At 46.3% G+C, this 23,546-nt stretch overlaps 2 long non-coding RNA genes across 2 annotated transcripts; one reads left to right on the top strand and one right to left on the bottom strand.

Moving 5' to 3' along the window:
- Positions 1 to 867: 867 nt before the first annotated feature.
- LOC140421733 (uncharacterized) lies at positions 868 to 6,392 on the top strand. Its single transcript, XR_011947048.1, has 2 exons — positions 868 to 1,055; positions 3,217 to 6,392. It is a non-coding gene; the product is annotated as an uncharacterized lncRNA (long non-coding RNA).
- A 2,200-nt stretch (positions 6,393 to 8,592) lies between these two features.
- Positions 8,593 to 21,609, bottom strand: LOC140421724 (uncharacterized). Its single transcript, XR_011947039.1, has 2 exons — positions 21,409 to 21,609; positions 8,593 to 11,503 (listed from the first exon to the last, which is right to left on the bottom strand). It is a non-coding gene; the product is annotated as an uncharacterized lncRNA (long non-coding RNA).
- Positions 21,610 to 23,546: the final 1,937 nt, after the last annotated feature.

The raw sequence follows: 23,546 nt of genomic DNA, 5'->3' as shown, positions 1-23,546 counted from the left end.
ATCTGCTATTGTATTGCGGTGTTCTGGGTCTCAGACTTGTAACTCTCTAGTTAATTGTCAGGGATGCAGTATAATAAACCCTGAACAAATCAAATGTGTGTGTGCGAAGCATCTGAAGCACCAGGAACCAGCTGGACCAGCAGAGCTGAATGTTTTCCAGTGCAGCCACAGTACTGTACTTATTCCAGCTTCCAAGTCCACCTGAGAACCAACCTCCTGGCTATTCATCGACAATAAGCTTCAGAGCCTCATGAGAATTATTTGTTTCTAAAAACGCTTCACTCCAACTAAAGGACCAGCTCAACAAGAAGACAGCAGGCCTGCAGCGATATAAAGATTGCAGTCTACATTCCATTTTCATCATTACAACTTCACCTTGATCTGTACCTAATTTCTGTGTATGTGTCAGTGAGTGTGAAAGAGACGAGAGACTGAGATGTTCAAACATCCAGGGAAATAGTGTGATAATAAATAACCTTTATTCCTTTAAAAATTACCAGTAAGCCTGCTGCTGAAATGTATTTTAAATAAAGAAAAATCACACTGAGGGTAAGGAAATATCACACAAACATCCTGATAATGGAATGGAAAGGACCACGAAATGTAATCAAACGCTGTATAACCCCCTTCAGGTAGCGAAACAGAGGCTGCAGCCTCTCACACTGAATGTCTACGTAATCCAGAGACACCTCCAGGCCACAAACATCAGCTGCAGCCTGAGATTGAGTGAAACATTTTAAAAACCTGTTGTACGGTATCTTGCGAGCGGGCACTAGGACCCGGCTGGGAACAGAAACCTTCAGGTCCCGCCCACTGGCTTCTGCATCACCGAGGCCAGCGCATGCGCTCTGCTGCCTCGGTGAACCAAGATGGCGTCTGTGAACCAGGGCCTGGTCCCGGGAGAGAGCTGACCGGCGGTGATGTGACCTGAGGATCACCGCACCTCAGGCAAGGGGCCAGGTTGGGAAGGCGGTGCCTTCAGGAATAATTGGGAAGGTGATGTTTGGTCAGTTGCTGCAGTCTGTGTAGTGAAGGTGCTGTCACAGTGGTGTGAGGTGAGGAAGTACAGGATTATCACCCAGCAATGATCAATTAAGGGGAATGTAAATCCAGCTCAGGCTGCTTTCAGATTGGAAAGGGAGCTAAGGTGTGTCCTCAGCTGGTGAATGTTGTGGCTTTGGCAGTTTCTCTATAAAGTCATTCCCTCCCTCCCTCTCCCACCTCTATCTTTAGAGTCAGAGAGTTTTACAGCACAGAAAGAGGACCCTTGGCCCATTCATAATCTTTATTATTGTCACAAGTAGGCTTACATTAACACTGCAATGAACGTATTGTGAAAATACCCTAGCCGCTACATTCCGGCGCCTGTCTGGGTACACAGAGTGTACAATTCAGAATGTCCAATTCCTCCCACAAACACGTCATTTGGGACTTGTGGGAGGAAACCGGAGCGCCCGGAGGAAACCCACATCGTCAGAGGGAGACAGACAGTGACCCAAACCGGGAATTGAACCTGATGCTGTGAAGCAACTGTGCTAACCACTGTGCTACCGTGGCACCCAGCATGGCAGCCAGTCCTCGAATAACCTAACGGGAGCCTTACCCTCCACACCTTCTGACAGGCCGACGACTCGGATGTTCTTTCTCCGACCCTCGGTTCTCCAAGTCATCCATGACCTCCGAAGGCCACTCGGTTGGTTTTCAAAGGATTGAATTTCGACGGAGGCATCTTGCTGAACGTTCAGGATTCTCTCCTCCGGTTCATCGAGTCTTTTTTTTCTTTTTAAAAAATAAATTTAGAGTACCCAATTCATTTTTTCCAATTAAGGGGCAATTTAGCGTTGCCAATCCACTGCCCCTCCACATCTTTGGATAGTGGGTGCGAAACCCATGCAAACATGAGGAGAATGTGCAAACTCCTCACGGACAGTGACCCAGAGCTGGGATAGAACCTGGGACCTCGGCGCCGTGAGGCAGCAGTGATATCCACTACCACCGTGCTGCCCAGATCATCGAGCCTCTTCATGGTGTTTTGCAGCTGGTCCCCATGAGCTCACAGATATTGAGTCAGCACACTCCACCTCTGGTCAGTAACACGGATAATGCCGGCAGTCATCATTTTCGCCGCTTCCATGAGAGCCCCAGAGAGCGCGGGGTCGAGAGACCTCCCGAGGGTCAGGCCGCCATGTTGAAAAGGTGGCTCCACCCCCGCTGAATCCACCTGCGCTGTTTTATCACTGATTTCTTCACTTTATTTGGCAGAATCCTACTAAACTGAACCCTGACGTCTTCCAAGGGACATGATAACAATATTAATTTAAATATCAGATTATAGGTGAGTGGCACCAGAACCTGCGGAAAAGCAGCTACTCCCGCACCACATGCCCAACGCCCCGGCACAGACAGATTTCTGATCGATGAACGTGCCGAGGGTTATGGGGAACTGGCAGCTAAATGGAGAGAAAGCTGAGATGAGGGGGGATTTATTTTCTCGAGGATGTGGTGAAGCTTTGAAATTCTGTACCCCAGAGGATTTACAGTGCAGAAGGAGTCCTTTTGGCCCGTCGAGTCTGCACCGCCCTTGGAAAGAGCACGCTACTTAAGCTCAAGCCTCCACCCGATCCCCAGTAACCCCACCTAATCTTTTTGGACACTAAGGGCAATTTAGCATGGCCAATCCACCTAACCTGCACATCTTTGGACTGTGGGAGGAAAGCGGAGCACCCGGAGGAAACCCACGCACACACGGGGAGAAAGTGCAGACTCCGCACATAGTGACCCAAGCCAGGTATCGAACCTGGGAACCTGGTTCTGTGAAGCAATAGTGCTAACCACTGTCCTACCCAACTATGCTAACCACTGTGAAATGAGGGATAATGTGGGAAAACGGTGTTGTGGTAGATCAGTCAATGATCCCATTGAATGGTTCAGGCTCGATGGGCCGAATGGCATACTGCAGCTCATATTTGTTGTGATGTCCTGGACAGGAAGCTGTGAGCTTGGATCTGTCAATTAGCCTGAATCAGCACCTTCAGGAGAATAGGGAGGGTGAATATTAGATACAGCAGAGTGAGAATGGAGGGAGTGTGTGGGATGGAGATTTACAGCTTTGGGGGAATAAGAGAGAGGAAAAAATGTGACATAGAAAATAGAATTGTCTGTTCTGAGTTTCTATCCTGTACTGACACTGAAGAATTTTGTAAATTGTTTTTACAGGATATTAGACGAGGACGAATTACAGACAGAAATCTCAGACGTTACGTCTCGACCTGACAGAGTCACTCGATTCCCTGGAACCTGAATATCATCGGCCTTTGAATCTAGAAGGTGAAATGTTTGCCCGAACTGTCAGCTAAAGATTTCAAACATCAGTGTGACTGGAAAAGCACCGAGACCCACACAACACACACCCGAGTGAGAGTGTTCCAGTGAACTGACTGTGGAAAAAGCTTCAACCAGTTACGCAGCCTGAGAAACATAAGAACATTCAGAGTGGGGAGAGACCGTACACGTGTTGTGTCTCTGGACAAGGCTTCAACTGATTGTCCCACCTAGAGAGACACGAAGAGACCCAAAACATGGAGAAACCGTGGAAATGTGGGTACTGTGGAAAGGGATTCAAAGTCCCGTCAAAGATGGAAACTCATCAACGTAGTCACACTGGAGAGAGGCCGTTCACCTGCTCTCAGTGTGGGAAAGGATTCACTCAGTTATCCGACCTGCGGAGACACCAGCGAGTTCACACTGGGGAGAGACCGTTCACCTGCTCTCAGTGTGGGAAAGGATTTACTCAATTATCCAACCTGCAGACACACCAGCGAGTTCACACTGGGAAGAGACCGTTCACCTGCCCTCAGTGTGGGAAGGGATTTACTCAATTATCCACCCTGCAGTCACACCAGCGAGTTCACACTGGGGAGAGGCCATTCATCTGCTCTCTCTGTGGGAAGGGATTTACTGAGGTATCCAACCTGCAGACACACAAGCGAGTTCACACCGGGGAGAGGCCATTCACCTGCTCTCAGTGTGGGAAGGAATTCAGTGATTCATCGAACCTGCGGACACACCAGCGAGTTCACACTGGGGAGAGGCCATTCACCTGCTCTCAGTGTGGGAAAGGATTTACTCGAGTATCCAAACTACAGACACACCTGCGAGTTCACACTGGGGAGAGGCCATTCACCTGCTCTCAGTGTGGGAAAGGATTCAGTGATTTATCCAACCTGCGGAGACACCAGCGCGTTCACATTGGGGAGAGGCCGTCCACCTCTCAATGTGAGACGGGATTGCATGTTTCACCACACCTGCTGTGACACCAACAATTTCACAATCGATTACAGGGGTTGGATTCTGTTGTTATTGTTTCTGCTCCAAATCCAGGGCTGCATTTTGTTCATTATAACAGGTGGTCAGTGGGGATGGTCAGAGGGTTTCTTTCTGCTGGACAGGCCGATCTCACAACTTTGCCTCCAATGGGCTGATGCTCTTTGAGCCTTGTTGCGAATACCTGGCTTCGAATTGTACAAGGATCACAGAGTGAAAGGGTGTTTGGAAGTGTGAAGATATTTAGTTTCCATTTCTATTTCAAACCCCCTAAAGCATGCCACGTTACCGTGGAGATGGGCCCTGGTGGTTACAAGGTTCTTTTGTTTAATTTATCTGGGTGTTCCTCACAGAGGAAAACAACACGGTATGAGGGGCAAGTTGTCAGAGGTGGACTGGGAAACTGATTGGTACAGGGAATACCTAATATTTAAGGAATTATTACATATTTATCGGGGTCGGTTAGCTCAGTTGGCTGGACGACTGGTTTGTGATGCAGAGCAAGGCCAACAGTGAGGATTCAACTCCCGTACTGGCTGAGTTTATTCATGAAGGCCCCACCTTCTCAACCAGGCCCCTCGCCTGAGGTGTGCTGACCCTCAGGTTAAATCACCACCAGTCAGCTCTCTCTCTGTCAAAGGGGAGAGCAGCTTATGGTCCTCTGGGATTTTGTGACTTTTATTTCACATATATACAACAAATATAGATTCCTTTAAGGAACAAAAATCCAACAGGAAAAGTGATGTAACCTTGGCTACCAAGAAAAGTTAAAGATTCCATGAGATCCATTAGAATTCAGCAAAGGGGGACCAAGAAACTGATGGGAGCAAACTGGCGAGAAACATAAAAACCGACTGGAAAAGCTTCTACAAGAATGTGAAAAGGAAAAGATTAGCAAAGACCAATGTGGGTACATTCCAGGCAGAGACAGGAGAGTTTATAATGGGGAATAAGGAAATGGCAGAGAAATGTGTGTCTGTCTTCACAGAGGAAGATACAGAAATTGTCCAAAAAATCACCAGAGAACTAAGGGACTGGCAGAGATTAGTATTGGTGAAAATGTAGTACTGGAGAAATTAATGGGCTTTAAAGTGAATAAATCCCCAAAGGCTGCTGATCGACATCCCAGAGTGTTGAACGAGGTGGCTGTCGAGATCTCTATTCCACATTCTACATTCTCTTGACTCTATCTGTAACAGACAAACCTTTTGTCTGAGCCAAACGTTGCCTTTTTACGTAGCCACAGAAGCTTTAACAGTCCATTTTTATGTATTTTGCCAGTTCACATTCTATTCTATTCTCCCTTTGTTTCTCAGTGTCTTGGTTGAAAACTGAAGTAAATCCTCGGGATTGAATCATCACTTTGGACAGATTCTGAGACAATTAAGTTTTGACTTCCAGGACAGAGTAACTATATTTGTGGAGTGTGATTTTAGATTGTGCAAAAGGGCAAAGTTCTGTTTTATAGTTTAATGTGTAGGTTTTCGACTTAAAGTAGCTTCTAGTTTGTTTGTTGTACTAAAAGTCATAAAACTTGAAGTCCCGTCGTGTGGTCCTTCAATTTGTGGACTGGGAATTTGATTTTTTATATGAAGTTGCTGACCTTTATGGAGATCCTAATCCACAAGTTTTGATTTCCTATTTGAGCCTCGGGCACCTTTCTGTCTCTATTGCTCGTGTCAATGACAGCCAGGTGATGGAGCTGAGGGCTGAATTTAGCTGAGAATAACAGGGTCTGTGTCCCAGTTGGGAAACTGCCATGGGTGTCGCTAATAGAGACCGGAAGGTGTTGGAGGACTGACTGGGAACTGCACCTCCAACCAATCAGGGTTCAGCGGCGAGGGTCACCGGGGCTGACGGTGATGTGACCCCCCAGGATTCAGTGCCCCAGTGTCCAAAGCAGGAGTCACGGGAACACGGTACAGAGGAGCCAAAGAGGACCATTTGGGACCAGAATATTGTGAACATCCTGTTACTTTGGTTTTCTTTGATCCTCAAGTAATTTTCTGTTAGTTTTTTTTAACCACGTTCTGTTTCATCAATAAACTTTGAACAGGAAAATATTTGAATTGGTTGGACTTTTCCTGATTAAATTTGTTCACTTTCGGGTGAGAGGGGTTGACAGGCTATTTAACAGAAAGTGAGTCCCTCTAAGGTAGTTGGCAAAGGAGCCAGAGGGGTAGAGGAAATTTGAATTTTCTTTGACAGTGTTTGAAAATGGGTTCAGGGAGTCAATTGTGACTGACTAATTTATCAAGGTTCTCTGAGGAAGTAACAAGGGATGTCAATAAAGGGGAACCTGTAGATGTGCTTTATCTGGATTTCCAGAAGGTATTTCCCAAGGTGCCACATCAAAGGTTATTGCACAAAATAAGAGCTCAGGGTGTGGGATCAACATATCAGCATGGATAGAGGATTGGTTAGCGAACAGGAAGCAGCCAGTAGGTATAAATGGGTCATTTCTGGGTGGGTAAGATGTGACAAGTGGAATGTCACCAGGATCAGTGCTGGGCTCTCAACCATTTACAATCTGTATGAATGTGCTGGATGACGGGATTGATTGTCTGATGGCTAAATTTTCTGATGCCTCAAAGACCGGTAGGAAAGTAATTTGTGAAGTGGATTTAAGGACTCTGCAAAGGACTACGAACAGGTTAAGTGAGTGGGTAAAAAAACTGACAGATGGAGTATAACTTTGGAAAATATGAATTGTCTACTTTGTCAGAAAGTATAAAATAAAACAATATTATTTAAATGGAGAGATTGCAAAACTCTGAGGTACAGAGGGATCGGGGTGCCTGATCCCAAGTTAGTCTGCATGTACAGCAAGTGATTAGGAAGGTCAATGGAATATTATTGTTTATTGCAAAGGAAATGGAATATAAAATAGGGATGTTTTGCTGCAGTTGTACAAGGTCTTTAGTGAAACCATATTTCGAGCACTGTGTACAGTATGGGTCTCCTTATTTCAGAAATGAGATAAGTGCATTAGAAGCAGTAGAGAGAAGGTTGACTCCCCAGATTCCTGGATTGAGGGGGTTATCCTCTGAGGAAAGGTTTGACAGTTTGGCCCTGTATCCATTGCAATTTAGAAGAATGAGAGATTATGTTAAGAGACGCTGAGTGGAATTGATAGAGAGAATGCTGAGAGGATGTTTCCCCTTGTGGCAGAGGCTAGAACGAGGGATACCATTTACAAATAAGGGGTCTCCCATTTAAAATATCGATCAGGATTGTTTTTCCCCTGATGGCTGTGGGTCTGTTAATCTTTCTTCCCCAGTGAGTGGTGGAGGCAGGGCCATTGAATCTGCTTTAAGGCTGAATTTGATCGATTCTTGATTGACAAGGGAGTGAAAGGGTGGAGGAAGGAAAGTGGAGTTGAGACCACAATCAGATTAGCCCTGATTTCATTGAGTGGTGGAGCAGGATCGAGGGGCCGAATGGTCAACTCCTAATTTGTATTGACCCTTAGCAGCCCCACTTTCCCAAACTCTGAAATGATTCAGTGATAGTCCTTATTGGTGGCAGGGGTTAGATTTTATTCAGTGTCAATAAGAGCTGACACAGTCTAATGTCTGAGCAGTAGTATCAAAGTGTAGCAGCATTACCATTGCATTCTGGGTAGAAACACCATCTCCATTGGTTGTTTTAAAGTCCGTTTCTCTCTGGAGTATGTCAATGCCTTGATGATGTCACAATATTGTCTCAATCCCTTGGACACATTCACCATTTCATCTCCTGCTGTGTCTCAAGTAGCTGTGTGTGTGTTTGCGATCGGTCTTCAGCCCGTTTCACCATGAATTTACAGTTGCTATTTTTCACATGTAACAAATCACATCTGCACACTCACACCGGTCCAAAATTGCCCTTAATGTTGGGTGGGGCTACTGGGTTATGGGGATAGGGTGGAGGTGTGGACCTTGGGTAGGATACTCTTTCCATGAGCCGGTGCAGACTCGATGGTCCGAATGGCCTCCTTCTGCACTGTAAATTCTATCTATGGTATCCTAAAATCATGTCACACATTCTTAACTCTCAGATGTGCTGATGAAAAGACTAAAGTGAGTCTGTCTTTCTGATCTCCCCCTGTGAAAGTGCTGATATTTGATGTCGTGGCTGGACTTCTCTAAAACAAAGTTCATGGGCAAGGATGTAAATATTTCCAAGAGAAAGTGATCAACTTATTCAGCCCATCTACACATCCCAGACTTTCACTAGAACATAGGTGGATACCAGATTGATATATTCCATTCGGACGTACCCGAGGGACAGTATTCCAATTCATTTATTGTCCAGGACAATATATTCACAATATCTTTAAAAGAGACATTAAACATTTCCAATTGATTTCAGATATTAACATATTCTGTTTGTCCTTCATGGTCGATGTCGGGCTGGGGTTGTTCACCTTGGGAGTAAAGGAGTTATAGAAATTGACTTCTTGTCAGATATAAGAGGTTTAAATGAGAACTCATTGAGAAGAAATTAACTACAATCATATTAGGCATTACCTCAGTGCAACAAATAGCTGGGAACCCACTAAGGGTTAATCCAGATAACAGTCTCTAATTTCTTTCTCAGGTTTTACATTTTGCAAGTTGCTTGAGACTTGTTTAAGGTTGTAAGAACAGTGACGTCAACTAGCTAAAAGGCCCCATTGTTATACAGTAAAGAACTGGTAGTTCCGTCCCTATAGCATCAGTCAGTCTAGGACTGATCATTTCTGAGCGAAAACGGTGTTTCTCCAATAATATCTAGATGCAGGTGTGGATAAGTTGGAAAATTGGCAGGGGATGGAATGAGAAATTGGCACCAATATATTTAAATACATATATCTCTTAAAATTGAAGGCAGACAGTTTGACTGAATTATAAATTAGTTAAAGCCAATCAGGGGTGAAAAGAAGGCAAGACCTTAAGATAATAATCTCTTTCAGAATAACTTACTCGGGATGGAAAAACGCATTCCGGAATCAATCTATCTTTTTCTAAAACCTAATTCCTTGCTGCTTTTGCAAAATTGCCATCTTTCTTTTGTTTAAATCACTCTCATTTTATCCTGTGCATTATGATTTGAAGAATTACCACGACCTGTATTTTAAAAATCAACTATTGTATTCACTAAAGACAATCAATCTGACTAGCTTGAGAAAGGGCTAGTCAGAACTCTCTAAATGTTGTATTGAAAATAAAGTTACCAGTGGGCACTACAGCTGACAAAATAAAGTTCCAGGGGACTTTGCCAAAAAGCACAGACTTGACCTTTGCTATTTGGGAACTGAGAAGGGATAACGGATATCCAGGGTTCCGAACTGACACAGAGATTCATCAAGGAGGTTGAATGGAGAATTGATAGAGGTGGACAAGATTAGAACAGGTTTAGATAAGATGGATAAAGAAAAGCTGTTCCAATTAGCTGAAGGGACAAGGATGAGGGGGACACAGATTTTAGGTTTTGGGTAAGAGATGCAGGGGGAATGTGAGGGAGAATATTTTGATGTAGCGAGTGGTAGTGACCTGGAACTCACTGCCTGTGAGGGGGGTGGGAATGAAGACAATGGAAAATTTCAAACAGAAACTGAATGGGCATTTAGGGAATAAACTTGCAGGGCCACAGGGATAGATTGGGGTAATGGGACTGACTAGTTTGCTCCAGGGAGTCAAAAGGGAATCAATAGGCTGAAGGGCCTTCTCTGATCTCCTGACCTCAAAATAACAATTTCCGCTGCTTCAGTCTCTCCCACTCATTGAAGTCCCTCATCCCTGGGACCACTCTCTTAAATCTCCTATGCACCCTCTCGAGAACTTCACATCTTTCCTAAAGAGCGGGGCCCATATACAGGGTTCCAATCCAGAGGGATAAAATTAAAAAGCAGGGAACTCACTACCACAGCGAGTTCTTGAGGTGAACAGCATGAATACATTGAACGTAAAGCTAGATACATACATGAGGGAGAACGATTAGGAGATACTGATGGGGAGAAATGTAGAGGGGTGGGTGGAGACTCATGTGGGGCAGAAATACTGACTTAGACCAATTGATCCGACCGGCCTGGCCCTGTGCTGTAGACTCAATGCAACAGAGACAAATGTATTTGTTAGATCCACCTAAACTGGTAGGAAAATACACCACTATTCAGTATGAAATACATGTCCTTCATCAGTTCGTGGATCATTTCAGTGGAAATGTGCTCTCCTGGGCTCAGCATTAGCCCACTAGAAGCAAAGTTGGGAGACCGGTCAGTCCAGCAGAAAGAAACCCTCCCACTTCAACTGTCAGAATGTCAGTCCTGGATGTGATTAACAGCAGCAATAACAGCAGAATCCACCCCCTATAATCACTTGTGAACTCGTTGATGTGTCTTCAGGTTGGCTGACTGTGTGAATCTCTTCCCACACTGAGAGCAGGTGAATGGCCTCTCCCCCGTGTGAACCCGTTGGTGTTTCTGTAGATTGGATAAATTAGTAAATCCTTTGTCACACTGGGAGCAGGTGAATGGCTTCTCCCCGGTGTGAACTCTCTGGTGTGTCTGCAAATGGGATAACAGAGTGAACGCCTTCCCACATTCAGAACAGGTGAATGGCCTCTCACCAGTGTGAACCCGCTGGTGTGACTGCAGGTTGGATGATCGACTGAATCCCTTCCCACAATCACAGCAGGTGTATGGCCTCACCCCGGTGTGAACTCGCTGGTGCATCAGAAGGTTGGATGAATCACTGAACCTCTTCCCACAGTCAGAGCAGGTGAATGGCTTCTCTCCAGTGTGACTGCGTTGATGAATGTCCAGCACAGATGGAGCTTTGAATCCCTTCCCACAGTCTCCACATTTCCATGGTTTCTCCATAGTGCGGGTCACCTTGTGTCTCTCCATGTTCATTGAAGCCTTGATCACACACACAACACGGGTATGGACTCTCCCCGCAGTGAATGTTGTGATATGTTTTCAGGCCGTGTAACTGGTCAGTTAGTTCACTGGAACTCTCTCACTCGGGTGTGTGTTGTGTGGGTCTCGGTGCTTTTCCAGTCACACTGATGTTTGAAATCTTTAGCTGACAGTTTGGGCAAACATTTCTCCTTCTAGATTCAAAGGCTGATGATATTCAGGTTCCAGGGAATCGATTGACTGTCAGATCGAGACGTGACTTTTGAGATTTCTGTCTGTAATTCCTCGTCTAATATCCTGTAAAAATAATTCATAAAATTTATTACTGTTAGTACAGGATAGAAACTCAGAAGAGACAATTTTAGTTCCTATGGAACATTATTTCCTCTCTTGTTCTCCAAAAGCTGTAAATCTCCATCCCACACACTCCCTCCATTCTCACTCTGCTGTATCTAATATTCACACTCCCTATTCTGCTGAAGGTGCTGATTCATGTTGATTGACAGATCCATGCTCCCAGCTTCCTGTCCAGGAGATCACAACAAATATGAGCGGAAGTCGGCCATTCGGCCCATCGAGCCTGAACCATTCAATTGGATCCTTGGCCAATCTACCTCAGCACCGTTTTCCCACACTATCCCCATATCCCTCGACATCTTCAATATCTAGAAACCTATCAGCCTGTGTCTTGAAAATACTTGATGATTGAATCTCCAGAATCCTCGGGAGTAGGGAATTCCAAAGCTTCACCACATCCTCGAATAAAGAAATCCCTTCTCATCTCAGCTTTCTCTTAATTTACCTGCCTGTTCCGCATAACACTCGACACCCTCAATCAGAAATCTGTCTGTGCCGAGGTGTCAGGCATGTGGTACGGGTGGGGGAGTAGCTGCTTTTCCGCAGGTTCTGGTGCCACTAACTTATAATCTGACACTTATTCTGATTGCCCGCCACTCATCTACCTAATCCTTGAATTCATATTTGTTATCATGTCCCTAGAAGACCTCAGGGCTCGGTCTGGTAGGATTATGCTGGAAAAAGTAAAGAAATGCCTTGATAAAACAGCGCAGGTGGATTCAGCGGGAATGGAGCCACCTTTTCAACATGGCGGCCTGACACTCGGGAGGTCTCTCGACTCCGAGCTCTCCGGGACTCTCTCAGAGGCGGCAAAAATGATGACTGACGACATTATCCGTGTTACTGACCAGAGGCTGAGTGTGCTGACTCAATATCTGTGTGCTCATGGGGCCCAGCTGCAAAACACCATGAAGAGGCTCGATGATCCGGAGGAGAGAATCCTGAACGTTCAGCAAGATGCCTTCTCGACAGAGGCAAGAATTCAATCCTTTGAAAACCAGCCGAGTGGCTGGCGGAGGTCCTGGATGACTGAGGGTCGGAGAAAGAACATCCAAGCCTCTCAGATGGTCATTATAGAATTTACAGTGCAGAACGAGGCCACTCGGCCCATCGAGTCTGCGCCTTGGAAACAGCACCCCAGCCAAGCCCATACCCCATCCCCGTAACCCAGTATCCCCACCTAACCTTTTATTTTGGACACTAAGGGCAATTTAGCATGGCCAATCCACCCAACCTGCACATCTTTGGTCTGTGGGAGGAAACCGGAGCACCCGGAGGAAACCCACGCAGACACGGGAGAACGTGCAGATTCCACACAGTCAGTGACCCAAGCTGGGAATCGAATGTGGTACCCTGGAGCTTTGAAGCAACTGTCCTAACCACTGTGCTACCGTACCGCCCAGAAATTGTTATTTTCTGTCCATTGAGTGTGGAGGGTAAGGCTCCCTTTAGGTTCTTCGAGGATCGACGGCCACGTTTTCTCAAGCTGGATGTGAAGCCTGGGCGTTCCAAATTAGAAAGGGTGCATCGGTCTTTGAGGCTGAGGGATACTTTTCATCCCAGGCCTGTAATCATTCACTTCCACAACTTGAAAGAATGTCCTGGAGGGGGAACGGCGATGTGGCACCTGGCTCCAGGAAGGAGTGAGGATTTACTTCTTCCAGGACTTTTCGGCAGCAACACAAACGAACCGTTGAGGCCTCAATGAAGTTCAAAAGCAGCTCAAGGCTGTGGGGAGTGAACTACGTTATGCTTTATCCTGAGACCCGAAAAATGGTATCCAACAACTTTGTCAAGTTTTTCAATAATCCAACTATCGCCTTGGCCTTCATTAAATCCATGAAGGGCAAGGATCTGGAGGGGTGGTTTGCAGCTCGGACTAACTCAGGTGAGACTAAAACAACACGGTTTCAAGTCTCCTCTCACATGCATACTCCTGGCAAACATCCAAGATATCAAAAACAAGCTGGATGAGCTTAAAACTAGACTTACCTCTCAGAGGGAAGTGAGAGACTGCTGTGTGCTCTGTTTCACAGAGACATCACAGAATTTACAGTGCAGAAGGAGGCCATTCGGCCCATTGAGTCTGCACCGGCTCTTGGAAAGAGCACCCTACCCAAAGTCAACACCTCCACCCTATCCCCATTACCCAGCAACCCCATCCAACACTAAGGGCAATTTTGGACACTAAGGGCAATTTATCATGGCCAATCCACCTAACCTGGACATGGCTCACCCCTGCCTCACTGGACTGCGACATACAACCTGACGGCTTCTCAATTCACCGGATGGACCGCACGGTGTCGTCGGGTAAAATGGAGGATGGAGGGGTTTGCCTCCTCATCAACACCTCCTGGGTGCTTGGATGTGGCAACCCACTGCTACCCGGATCTGGAATACCTGACTGTGCAGTGCCGCCCAGACCATCTTCCACTGGAGTTCACTTCAGCCATTATCACAGCGATCTACGTCCCACCCGAGGCAGAAGTGAAGAAGGCGCTTGATGAATTGTACACCGCTGTAAATAAAAATGAAACAGGACACCTGGAGGCCTTGTTCATTGTGGCCGGAGACTTTGACCAGGCCAACCTCAAGAGTGAACTGCCAAAATTCCACCAATACATCTCCTGACCCACCAAGGGCCCTGACATCCTTGACCACTGCTACACAACATAAAGGGCGCCTACCGCTCCATCGCCCGACCACATTTTGGAAATTCGGACCACAAGACGGAGCTCCTTCTCCCGACATACAAGCAGAAAGTTTTGCAGGAGAATCTGGTTAACAAGGTTCTATTCTGGACTCTTTCCCTGTCATGGTGTTGTCTGAGTTTCAGAATCACAGAAATACACATAGGGACAGGAGTAGGCCATTCAGCCCCTCGAGTCTGTCCTGCCATTTAGTGAGATCATGGCTGATCTGTGACCTAACTCCATATCCCTGAATATCTTTGCGCAACAAAACTCTACCTCAGATTTAAACTTAACAACTGATCCAGCTTCACCTACTGTTTGTGGGAGAGAGTTCCAAACCTCTCCCACCCTGTGTGTGAAGAAGCTCTTCCCAATATCTCTCCTGGATGATCTAGCCCTGATTTTTAGACAATGATCCCAGTTTTAGAATCTCCAACCAGTGGAAATAGTTTATCTTCATCGACCCTGTCTTGCCCTGTTAATATCATAAATACTTCAATCAGATCACACCTTAACCTTGTAAATTCTAGCGAAAGCAGGCCTAATTTGTGTAATCTCTCTCATAACTTAACCCCTGTAGTCCAGGTATCGTCTTAGTAAACCTGTGTTGCACTCCCTCCAAGGCCAAAATATCCTTCCTAAGGTGTGGTGCCCAGACCTGCTCCAAGTGGGGTCTTGTACAGCTGCAGCATAACCTCTGAGTCTTTATACACCAATCCTCCAGATGGGCGGCATGGTTGCACAGTGGTTAGCACTGCTGCCTCACAGCTCCAGGTCTCAGGTTCAATTCCGGCCTCGGGTGACTGTCTTGTGTCGAGATTTTACTTTCTTCCCGTGTCTGCATGGGTTTCCTCCGGGTGCTATGGTTTCCTCCCACTGTCCAAAGGTGGGCAGGTTAGCTGGATTGGCCATGCTAAATTGCCCCTTCGTGTCCAAAAGGTTAGGTGGGGATAGGGTGGAGGTGTGGGCTTAGGCAGGGTGCTCTTTCCAAGGGCTGGTGCAGACTCGATGGTCCGAATGGCCTCCTTCTGCTCTGTATATTCTCTGATTCTATGTAAATGCCAGCATTCCATTCGCCTTTTTGATTATTTTCTGCACATGTTCCTGGCAGTTTAGGGATCTATGCACCTCAACCCCCCAGACTCTTTGCCACCCACTGTATTTAACCTATTTCCATTTAGAAAGTCCTTTGTTCTATTATTTTTTGGTTCAAACAGATAACCTCACACTCGATTAAATGGAATTCCATTTGCCACAATTTTGCCCATTCACCGAGTCTGTCAATATTTCCTTGCAATTTTATGCCATCATCTAGGCTGTCCATTATGCCATCTAACTTTGTATCATCAACAACAGTGAAGAGGCCCTTCCGCTCATTGAGTCTGCACCGACACACGCAAAACACCTGACCGACCTGATTCCATTTGCCAGCACTTGGCCTTGAATGTTGTGACCTGCCAAGTGTTCACCCAGGTTTTTAACCCACCTCTACCACCCTCCCAGGCAGTGCGTTCCAAACCGTCACCATCCTCTGGGTAAAAAGGTTTTTCCTCAAAATCCCCCTAAACCTGCTGCCCCTCACCATGAGCTTGTGTCCCCTCATGACTGACCTTCAACTGAGGGAAACAGCTGCTCCAGATCCACCCTATTCAAACCCCTAATAATCTTGTACACCTCAATCAGCCCCCCCACCACAGTCTTCCTGGCTCCAAGCCTATGGGATAGCCCAGAGAATTGAAAGGAAAATACTGGATAATCCAGGAAACTACAAGTGGTGAACTTTACGTCAGTGGTAGGGAAATTATTGGAGAGGATTCTTCGAGACAGAATTTTCTCCCATTTCAAAGCAAGTCGACATATTAGCGAGAGACAGCACAGTTTGTGAAAGAGATCACAATCACTAACTTGATTGGGTTTTTCGAGAAAGTGACGGAGATGATTGATGAAGGTAGTAAGCCCCTTGGCAGACTGGTACAGAAGGTGAAGTCACACAGGATCAGAGGTGAGCTGATAAGATAGATACAGAACTGGCTCGGTCATAGAAGACTGAGGGTAGCAGTAGAAGGGTGCTTTTCTGAATGGATGGCTATGACCAGTGGTGTTCCGTAGGGAGCAGTGCTGGGACATGTGTAGTTCGCAGTTATATATAAATGATTTGGAGGAAAACATAATTGGTTTGATTAGTAAGTTTGCAGACGACACAAAGTTGGTGGAATTGCGGATAGTGATGTGGACTGTCAGAGGATTCTGAAGGATATAGATCGGTTGGTGACTTGGGCAGAGAGATGGCAGATGGAGCTTAATCTGGACAAATGTGAGGTAATGCATTTGGAAGGTCTAATACATATGGGAAATATACAGTAAATGACAGAACCCTTAAGAGTATTGACAGGCTGAGGGATCTAGGTGTACAAGTCACTGAAAGTGGCATCGCAGGTGGAGAAGGTAGTCAAGAAGACATACGGCATGCTTGCCTTCATTGGCCGGGGAATTGAGTTTCAAAATTGACAAGTCATTTTGCAGCTTTATAGAACCTTTACTAGGCCACATTTGGAATATAGTGTTCAATTCTGGTTGCCACACAACCAGAAAGATGTGGAGACTTTGGAGAGGATACAGAAAAGATTTACCAGGATGTTGCCTGGTATGGAGGGTATTAGCTATAAGGATAGGTTGGAGACACTTGGTTTGTTCTCACTGGAACGATGGAGGTTGAGGGGCAACCTGACAGAAGTCTACAAAATTATGAGAGGCATGGACGGAGAAGATAGTCAGAAACTTTTTTCCAGGGTGGAAGAGTCAATTACTGGGACACACAGGTTTAAGGTGTGAGGGGCAAAGTTTAGAGGAGATGTATGAGGGAAGTTTTTTTCATAGAGTATTGCATAGAACTTACAGTGCAGAAGGAGTCCATTCAGCCCATAGAGTCTGCACCAGCTCTTGGAAAGAGCACCCTACCCAACCCCACACCTCCACCCTATCTAAAAGAAGGAAGCATATGAAGTACATAAACAACTGGGATCAAGTGGATTCCTTGAAGAGTATAGAGATTGTCGAAATAGAGTTAAGAGGGAAATCAGGAGGACAAAAAGGGGACATGAAATTGCTTTGGCAAATAATGCAAAGGAGAATCCAAAGAGCTTCTACAGATACATAAAGGGAAAAAGAGTAACTAGGGACAGAGTAGGGCCTCTTAAGGATCAACAAGGACATCTATGTGCAGAGCCACAAGAGTTGGGTGAGATCCTGAATGAATATTTCTCATCGGTATTCACGGTGGAGAAAGGCATGGAAGTTAGGAAACTAAGGGAAATAAATAGTGATGTCTCGAGAAGTGTGCATATTACAGAGGAGGAGGTGCTGGAAGTCTTAAAGCGCATCAAGGTAGATAAATCCCCGGGACCTGATGAAATGTATCCCAGGATGTTGAGGGAGGCTAGGGAGGAAATTGCGGGTCCCCTAACAGAGATATTTGAATCATCGGCAGCCACAGGTGAGGTGCCTGAAGATTGGAGAGTGGCGAATGTTGTGCCCTTGTTTAAGAAGGGCAGCAGGGAAAAGCCTGGGAACTACAGACCGGTGAGCCTAACGTCTGTAGTAGGTAAGTTGCTAGAAGGTATTCTGAGAGACAGGATCTACAAGCATTTAGAGAGGCATGGACTGATTCGGGGCAGTCAGCATGGCTTTGTGCGTGGAAAATCATGTCTCACAAATTTGATTGAGTTTTTTGAGGGGGTGACCAAGAAGGTAGATGAGGGCAGTGCAGTAGACGTTGTCTACATGGACTTTAGCAAAGCCTTTGACAAGGTACCGCATGGTAGGTTGTTGCAGAAGGTTAAAGCTCACGGGATCCAGGGTGAGGTTGCCAATTGGATTCAAAATTGGCTGGACGACAGAAGACAGAGGGTGGTTGTAGATGGTTGTTTTTCAAACTGGAGGCCTATGACCAGTGGTGTGCCTCAGGGATCGGTGCTGGGTCCACTGTTATTTGTGATTTATATTAATGATTTGGATGAGAATTTAGGAGGCATGGTTAGTAAGTTTGCAGATGACACCAAGATTGGTGGCACAGTGGATCGTGAAGAAGGTTATCTAGGATTGCAACGGGATCTTGATCAATTAGGCCAGTGGGCCGATGAATGGCAGATGGAGTTTAATTTAAATAAATGTGAGGTGATTCATTTTGGCAGATCGAATCAGGCCAGGACCTACTCAGTTAATGGTATGGCATTGGGGAGAGTTATAGAACAAAGAGATCTAGGAGTACAGGTTCATAGCTCCTTGAAGGTGGAGTCGCAGGTGGACAGGGTGGTGAAGAAGGTATTCGGCATGCTTGGTTTCATTGGTCAGAACATTGAATACAGGAGTTGGGACGTCTTGTTGAAGTTGTACAAGACATTGGTACGGCCACACTTGGAATACTGTGTGCAGTTCTGGTCACCCTATTATAGAAAGGATATTATTAAACTAGAAAGAGTGCAGAAAAGATTTACTAGGATGTTACCGGGACTTGATGGTTTGAGTTATAAGGAGAGGCTGGATAGACTGGGACTTTTTTCCCTGGAGCGTAGGAGGCTTAGGGGTGACCTTATAGAGGTCTATAAAATAATGAGGGGCATAGATAAGGTAGATAGTCAACATCTTTTCCCAAAGGTAGGGGAGTCTAAAACTAGAGGGCATAGGTTTAAGGTGAGAGGGGAGAGATTCAGAAGGGCCCAGAGGGGCAATTTCTTCACTCAGAGGGTAGTGAGTGTCTGGAATGTGCTGCCAGAGGTAGTAGTAGAGGCGGGTACAATTGTGTCTTTTAAAAAGCATTTAGATAGTTACATGGGTAAGATGGGTATAGAGGGTTATGGGCCAAGTGCGGGCAACTGGGACTAGCTTAATGGTAAAAACTGGGCGGCATGGACTGGTTGGGTCGAAGGGCCTGTTTCCATGCTGTAAACTTCTATGATTCTTCTATGGTCCCCATAACCCAGTAGCCCTACCCAACACGAAGGGCAATTTTGGACATTAAGAGCAATTTAGCATGGCCAATCCACCTAACCTGCACATCTTTGGACTGCGGGACGGAACCGGAACACCTGGACAAAACCCACGCACACACGGGGAGAACGTGCAGACTCCGCACAGACAGTGATCCAAGCCGGAAATCAAACCTGGGACCTTGGAGCTGTGAAGCAATTGTGCTAGGCCCTGTGCTACCGTTTTACAGAGAGGGTAGTGGGTGCCGGGATCTCACAGCCAGAGGTGCTGGTGGAGGCAGTACAATAGTGACATTTAAGGGACATCTTGACAAAAACATGAATAGGTTGGGAATAGAGGGATGTGGACCCTCGAAGATTAGAAGGTTTTTGGTTAGGTGGGCAGCATGGTAGGTGCAGGCTTGGGAAGGCCGAAGGGCCTGTTCCTGTGCTGTTCTTTGTTTGTTCTATCCAAACTCTCTTCGTAACTTAAATGTTCCATCCCATGCAACTTCCTCTGCACTGTCTCCAATCACATCCTTCCTATAATGTGGCGAGCAGAAATGCTCACAGTAATATCCCATATGCCTTTTTCACCACCCTATTAACCTGCCCTTCCACATTCAGAGATCTCTGGACAAACACGCCAAGGTCCCTTTGTTGCTCAGAACTTCCCAGTGTCATGCTGTTTATTGAATACTTCCTGGTCACATTACCCCTTACAAAGTGTGTCACCTCATTTTTTTAGGGTTCAATTCTATTTTGCCACTTTTCTGCCCATTTGACCATCCTGTCTATATCTTCCTGTTACCCAAGACACTCAACTTTACTGTTAACCACCCGGCCAATCTTTGAGTCATTCGCAAGTGTCCAAAATTGCCCTTAGTGTTGGGTGGGGTTACTGGGTTATGGGGATAGGGTGTAGGTGTTGACCTTGGGTAGGGTGCTCTTTCTAAGAGCCGGTGCAGACTCGTTGGGCCGAATGGCCTCCTTCTGCACTGTAAATTCTATGATTCTATGATAAAGTCTCCCATGTCGGATCTTGTCAAAGGCTTTATTGAAATACATGTAAACTACATCAACTGCACTACCCCCATCTACACACCTGGTCACATGCTCAAAAAAGTCAATCGAATTTGTTAGGCATAACCTCCCTCTGACAGTGTCATGCTGACTATTCCTGATCAAACCTCTCCAAATGGAGAGAAGAGTGCATCAGAATTTTCTCCAATAGTTTCCCTGCCACTGACATGAGACTCACTAGTCTGCAGTTCCCTGGCTTATCTCTGTAACCTTCCTTTTTTTTTTTAAATTGAGAGTACCCAATTATTTTTTTTTCCATTAAGGGGCAATTTAGCATGGCCAATCCACCTAACCTGCACATCTTTGGTTTGTGGGGAGAATGTGCAAACTCCACACAGACAGTGACCAGGGCCGGGATTCGAACCTGAGTCCTCAGCGCTGCAGTCCCAGTGCTATCGACTGCACCACATGCCGCCCCTTCTACCATCTTTCTTAAATAGTAGGACCACATTAGCTATTCTCGCGTCCCCTAGCAACTCTTCCCGTGGCCAGAGAGGAACTAAACTTTGGGTCAGAGCCGCTGCAATCCCTCCCTCGCCTCCCACAGCATCCTGGCACACAATTCGTCCAGAGTTAGTAATCTAATAATCTTATGGGCAGCACAGTAGCACAGTGGTTAGCACTGTTGCTTCACAGCACCAGGGCCCTGGGTTTGATTTCCGACTTGGGTCACTGTCTGTGGGGAGTCTGCACATTCTCCCGTGCCTGCGTGGGTTTCCTCCAGGTGCACCGGTTTCTTCCCATAATTCCCGAAAGACATGCTTGTTAGGTGAATCGGACATTCTGAATGCTTCCTCAGTGTACCCGAACAGGCGCCGGAATGTGGCGTCTAGGGGCTTTTCACAGTAACTTCATTGTAGTGATAATGTAAGCCTACTTGTGACAATAATAATAAAGATTATTATGAATGGGCCAAATGGCCTCTATCCGTGCTGTAAAGAGAGGGAATGAACGAGAAGGACTTTACAGAGAAAGTGCCAAAGCCACAACATTCACCAGCTCTGAGGACACACCTTAGCTCCCTTTCCAATCTGAAAGCAGCCTGAGCTGGATTTACATTCCCCTTAATTGATCATTGCTGGGTGATAATCCTGTACTTCCTCACCTCACACCACTGTGACAGCACCTTCACTACACAGACTGCAGCAACTGACCTAACATCACCTTCCCAGTTATCCCTGAAGGCACCGCCTTCCCAACCTGGCCCCTTGCCTGAGGTGCGGTGATCCTCAGGTCACATCACCGCCGGTCAGCTCTCTCCCGGGACCAGGCCCTGATTCACAGACGCCATCTTGGTTCACCGGGGAAGCAGAGCGCATGCGCTGGCGTCTTGGTGACGCAACAGCTAGTGGGCGGGGCTTGAAGGTTTCTGTTCCCAGCCAGGTCCTAGTGCCCGTTGAACAATATGACATCAGGTTTTTAAAGAGTTTCACCCACGCCCAGGCTGAAGCTGATGTTTGTCGCCTGGAGGCGCCTCTGGATCACGCAGACATTCAGTGTGAGAGGCTGCAGCGTCTCTATAGCTACCTGAAGGGGTTTTTCCAAAGGTTGATTACATTTCGTGGTCCTTTCCAATCCAGTGTCACGATGATTGTGTGATATTTTCTTACCTTCAGAGTGATTTTTCTTTATTTTAAATAAATTTCAGCAGCAGGCTTACTGGTGATTTTTTAAAGGAAAGGAGTTTATTTATTGTCACACTATTTCCCTGGATGTTTGAACATCTCAGTCTCTCGTCTCTTTCACATTCACTGATAGGTGCACAGAAATTAGGTACAGATCACGTTGAAGATGTAGACTGCAATCTTTATATCACTGTCTTCTTGTTTAACCATGATGTGGAGATGCCGGCGTTGGACTGGGGTGAGCACAGTACGAAGTCTTCCAACACCAGGTTAAAGTCCAACTGGTTTGTTTCGATGTCACTAGCTTTCGGAGCGCTGCTCCTTCCTCAGGTGAATGCAGAGGTCTGTACCAGAAACACATATATAGACAAATTCAAAGATGCCAAACAATGCTAGGAATGCGAGCATTAGCAGGTGATTAAATCTTTACAGATCCAGAGATGGGGTAACCCCAGGTTAAAGAGGTGTGAATTGTATCAAGCCAGGACAGTTGGTAGGATTTCGCAGGCCAGATGGTGGGGGATGAATGTAATGCAACATGAATCCCAGGTCCCGGTTGAGGCCGCACTCATGTGTGCGGAACTTGGCTATAAGTTTCTGCTCGGCGATTCTGCGTTGTCGCGGGTCCTGAACGCCGCCTTGGAGAACGCTTACCCGGAGATCAGAGGCTGAATACCCTTGTCTGCTGAAGTGTTCCCCGACTGGAAGGGAACATTCCTGCCTGGTGATTGTTGCGCGATGTCCGTTCATTCTTTGTCGCAGCGTCTGCATGGTCTCGCCAATGTACCACGCTTCGGGACATCCTTTCCTGCAGCGTATGAGGTAGACAACGTTGGCCGAGTCGCACAAGTATGTACCGCGTACCTGGTAGGTGGTGTTCTCACGTGTAATAGTGGTATCCATGTCGATGATCTGGCATGTCTTGCAGAGATTGCCATGACAGGGTTGTGTGGTGTCGTGGTCACTGTTCTGAAGACTGGGTAGTTTGCTGCAAACAATGGTTCGTTTGAGGTTGCGCGGTTGTTTGAAGGCAAGTAGTGGGGGTGTGGGGATGACCTTGGCAAGATGTTCATCATCATCAATGACGTGTTGAAGGCTGTGAAGAAGATGACATAGTTTCTCCGCTCCGGGGAAGTACTGGACGACGAAGGGTATTCTGTCGGTTGTGTCCTATGTTTGTCTTCTGAGGAGGTCGGTCCGGTTTTTCGCTGTGGTGCGTTGGAACTGTCGATCGATGAGTCGAGTGCCATATCCCGTTCGTATGAGGGCATCTTTCAACGTCTGTAGATGTCTGTTACGCTCCTCCTCGTCTGAGCAGATCCTGTGTATACGGAGCGCTTGTCCATAGGGGATGGTTTCTTTAATGTGTTTAGGGTGGAAGCTGGAGAAGTGGAGCATCATGAGGTTATCCGTGGGTTTGCGGTAAAGCAAAGTGCTGAGGTGACCGTCCTTGATGGAGACGAGTGTGTCCAAGAATGCAACTGATTTTGGAGAGTAGTCCATGGTGAGTTTGATGGTTGGATGGAACTCATTAATGTCATCATGTAGTCGTTTCAGTGATTCTTCGCCGTGGGTCCAAAGGAAAAAATTGTCATCGATGAATCTGGTGTATAACGTC

The sequence above is a fragment of the Scyliorhinus torazame genome, chromosome 5 (genome assembly GCF_047496885.1).
Source record: "Scyliorhinus torazame isolate Kashiwa2021f chromosome 5, sScyTor2.1, whole genome shotgun sequence".
In the NCBI taxonomy this organism is placed as follows: Eukaryota; Metazoa; Chordata; class Chondrichthyes; order Carcharhiniformes; family Scyliorhinidae; genus Scyliorhinus; species Scyliorhinus torazame.
This window is presented reverse-complemented; position numbering and strand designations above follow the sequence as displayed.